This window comes from Hoplias malabaricus, unplaced genomic scaffold (assembly GCF_029633855.1).
Source record: "Hoplias malabaricus isolate fHopMal1 unplaced genomic scaffold, fHopMal1.hap1 scaffold_24, whole genome shotgun sequence".
NCBI classification, from domain to species: domain Eukaryota; kingdom Metazoa; phylum Chordata; class Actinopteri; order Characiformes; family Erythrinidae; genus Hoplias; species Hoplias malabaricus.
The window spans coordinates 2,688,896-2,693,717 of NW_027101063.1; positions in this window are offsets into that span (position 1 = coordinate 2,688,896).

A 4,822-nucleotide genomic window follows, 5' to 3' on the forward strand; every position below is an offset into this window, starting at 1 on the left:
CTTCGGACGTCAGTCGCATGCTGAGTAGAGTGAATGCACGGAAGGCAGCTGGCCCTGATGGTGTACCTGGCCGTGTGCTGAGTGCTTGTGCTGTGGAACTTGCGGGTGTCTTCGCTCTCAACAGAACTACACACTGCATAACCCACCTCAATAATTTCCAAGTGCTTTAAAAGACTAGTTCTTTCTCACTTGAAATCCTGCCTGCCTGCTACGCTGGACCCACACCAGTTTGCTTATCGTTGCAACAGATCCACCGAGGACGCTATCTCAACAGCACTACACACTGCACTAACCCACCTCGCTTGGAAGCATAAGGAAGCATAAAGTAATCTAAATCTCCCTGGTAGGCGGCTGCGTCGACCTTGGACCTCAGAAAATAAAGTGGACCCACACCAGCAGATGACATGGGACACCAAACCGCCACTGACTGTGGAAACTTTACAGGGTAGCTCGAACAATGTGGATTCCGTGCCTCTCCTCTCTTCCTCCAGATTCTGGGACCTTGATTTCTATAGGAAATGGTCCTTGGTCTTCCAGGACCAAGATGGCATCGCGATCACACTGCGAGGCTCAGCGTCTTACCGGTTTTAGTGATGTTATACTTCTGTACTTAGCTATCTCCAGTTTTCTTGCGCAAATAACTCTTGCGAACTACAGTTACGACAGACAGACACTTTTGGAAATTAACATTCACTGCACAAACACCGGATTCAGCATCGGTTGGACTTTAACCAGCTTCAAAACAACACCCCTCCCCCATCTTGGACTTTCCGATCATCTTTCTTTGTTCCTGCTTCCCAAATACACTCCAGTCATGCAGAGGATTAAGCCTTCAACCAGAACTGTAAAGTTCTGGATGGATGGGGCTGACTCCTTCCTTCAGCAACAGTTCCAGCACACCGACTGGAGTGAGTATGCTGCCCGAGCCTGCACAGGCTCACACATCCACTTGGACACCTACACTAACTCTGTCCTGAAATGCATCAACAAGCGCTCAGGGTACAAGCGTCCTCTGTACCGCCCACTGGAGTCCCTGGCAATATGAAGAGACTAATAGCTATAGCCAAGCACTGCTACAAACGACGGATTGAGGAGCACTTTACCTCCTCTGACCCTCGGCGTATGTGGCAGGGAATACACACCCTGACTGACTATAAACCAACTAGCTTTGTTCCATCTACCAACAGTGCTTCACTCCCTGATGAGCTGAACAACTTCTACGCTCGTTTCGACCAGATGATATTGATATCTTCAATAAACGATCCTCCACCGACGACAACCCACTTGTACTTTCCAATTCGGACGTCAGTCACATGCTGAGCAGAGTGAATGCACAGAAGGCAGCTTGCCCTGATGGTGTACCTGGCCGTGTGCTAAGAGCTTGTGCTGTGGAACTTGCGGGTGTCTTCGCTCACATCTTTAATGTTTCGCTTGCCCAGGCAGCTGTACCATCTATCTTTAAGTCAGCCATTATTGTGCCTGTGCCTAAGCATTCTACTGCTTCAGACTTTAATGACTTTCGACCTGTAGCACTCACCCCAATAATTTCCAAGTGCTTTAAAAGACTAGTTCTTTCTCACTTGAAATCCTGCCTGCCTGCTACGCTGGACCCACACCAGTTTGCTTATCGTTGCAACAGATCCACCGAGGACGCTATCTCAACAGCACTACACACTGCACTAACCCACCTCGCTTGGAAGCATAAAGTAATCTAAATCTCCCTGGTAGGCGGCTGCGTTGACCTTGGACCTCAGAAAATACAGTGGACCCACACCAGCAGATGACATGGGACCCCAAACCGCCACTGACTGTGGAAACTTTACAGGGTACCTCGAGCAATGTGGATTCCGTGCCTCTCCTCTCTTCCTCCAGATTCTGGGACCTTGATTTCTATAGGAAATGGTCCTTGGTCTCCCAGGACCAAGATGGCATCGCGATCACACTGCGAGGCTCAGCGTCTTACCAGTTTTAGTGATGTTATACTTCTGTACTTAGCTATCTCCAGTTTTCTTGCGCAAATAACTCTTGCGAACTACAGCTACAAGAGACAGACTCTTTTGGAAATTAACATTCACTGCACAAACACCGGATTCACGCAATCTTTGACTGTCTGTCTTATTCCTCTCTTCTCCTCAAAGAATTCTTTGAGCGTCAATCTTCCTTCCTGGTGATACTTAATCACTAATTTTAAGTTTGCCATAATAATTAACATTCCCTAATCAGAAGCCCTGGATGAACAGAGAGGTTCGCACTCTGCTCAAAGCCAGAGATGCTGCCTTCAGATCAGGACGCCGGGAAGCATACAGCTTGGTCAGAGCTAACCTGAGGAGAGGAATAGCTATAGCCAAGCACTGCTACAAACGCCGGTCCTGATTCACAAAAAAAACAAAAGCAGATGCACATAAATGGAAAAACCTAATGCGTACAAAAGAAGGGCAAAAAACAAGACTGGTGGTCTGAGATTTCTTACCATGGCATCCCTCAGCATAGAAGCGCTCAGGGTACGAGCGTCCTTTGTACCGCCCACTGGAGTTCCTGGCAATATGAAGAGACTAATAGCTATATCCAAGCACTGCTACAAACGCCGGATTGAGGAGCACTTTACCTCCTCTGACCCTCGGCGTATGTGGTAGGGAATACACACCCTGACTGACTATAAACCAACTAGCTTTGTTCCATGTACCAACAGTGCTTCACTCCCTGATGAGCTGAACAACTTTTACACTCGTTTCGACCAGATGATATTGATATCTTCAATAAACGATCCTCCACCGACGACAACCCACTTGTACTTTCCACTTCGGACGTCAGTCGCATGCTGAGCAGAGTGAATGCACGGAAGGCAGCTGGCCCTGATGGTGTACCTGGCCGTGTGCTAAGAGCTTGTGCTGTGGAACTTGCGGGTGTCTTCGCTCTCAACAGCACTACACACTGCACTAACCCACCCCGCTTGGAAGCATAAGGAAGCATAAAGTAATCTAAATCTCCCTGGTAGGCGGCTGCGTTGACCTTGGACCTCAGAAAATACAGTGGACCCACACCAGCAGATGACATGGGACCCCAAACCGCCACTTACTGTGGAAACTTTACAGGGTACCTCGAGCAATGTGGATTCCGTGCCTCTCCTCTCTTCCTCCAGATTCTGGGACCTTGATATCCATAGGAAATGGTCCTTGGTCTCCCAGGACCAAGATGGCGTCACGATCACACTGCGAGGCTCAGCGTCTTACCGGTTTTAGTGATGTTATACTTCTGTACTTAGCTATCTCCAGTTTTCTTGCGCAAATAACTCTTGCGAACTACAGTTACGACAGACAGACACTTTTGGAAATTAACATTCACTGCACAAACACCGGATTCAGCATTGGTTCGACTTTAACCAGCTTCAAAACAACACCCCACCCCCATCTTGGACTTTCCGATCATCTTTCTTTGTTCCTGCTTCCCAAATACACTCCAGTCATGCAGAGGATTAAGCCTTCAACCAGAACTGTAAAGTTCTGGATGGATGGGGCTGACTCCTTCCTTCAGCAACAGTTCCAGCACACCGACTGGAGTGAGTATGCTGCCCGAGCCTCCACAGGCTCACACATCCACTTGGACACCTACACTAACTCTGTCCTGAAACACATCAACAACTGTGTGGACTGACTTTGACTGTCTGTCTTATTCCTCTCTTCTCCTCAAAGAATTCTTTGAGCATCGATCTTTCTTCCTGGTGATACTTAATCATTAAATTTAAGTTTGCCATAACAATTAACATTCCCTATTCAAATGCCCTGGATAAACAGAGAGGTTCGCACATTGCTCAAAGCCAGAGATGCTGCCTTCAGATCAGGACGCCGGGAAGCATACAGCTTGGCCAGAGCTAACCTGAGGAGAGGAATAGCTATAGCCAAGCACTGCTACAAACGCCGGTCCTGATTTACAGAAAAAAGAAAAGCAGATGCACATAAATGGAGAAACCTAATGCATACAAAAGAAGGGCAAAAAACAAGACTGGTGGTCCGAGATTTCTTGGCATGGCATCCCTCAGCATAGAAGCGCTCAGGGTACAAGCGTCCTTTGTACCGCCCACTGGAGTTCCTGGCAATATGAAGAGACTAACAGCTATAGCCAAGCACTGCTACAAACTCTGGATTGAGGAGCACTTTACCTCCTCTGACCCTCGGCGTATGTGGCAGGGAATACACACCCTGACTGACACTGACACACCCATCTCAGTTACCTCCATCGTGTATATTTGTAATATTGTACTATAGTGAGAAAGGTTTATTCTATTTTATTTCACTCAGCATGTAGCCAGATAGGCTATTTACTTTGGTGCAGTTTATTATATAAAGTTTATGCACTTTATTAACAAGTTTTCCAGTGTCTGCAGTCATCTTTCTCTAAAACTCACACAAAGACATTATTTGAACTATAATTCCAAAACACCTCAAGTCTGCCTCCTTTGTACTAATTTTGGATTGTTTTCTCACTGATGATTTGTCAAAATAGCTAAAGTTCAGATTTTAAGTAAATTTGCCTTTTGAAAAACTGCCTCCTTTGTACTAATGTAGGATTGTTTTCACAGTGCAAAAAGTGGCATATTGATTAGTCAAAATAGCTCTGATATGTTGTAACCTTATTTTAAGTAGTTTTTGTCTTTTGAAAAACTGCCAATAGGTAAAGATATTTTTACATAAATTTATACAAAAAACAACCCTCAGCTACTTGTAAAAAGGACATTTTTACTTAAACATTTAAAAACCCAAGTAAAAGAATATTATCAGGACATTTTTTCTTGTTTTAAGTCAAAATATCTCACCCCATTGGCAAA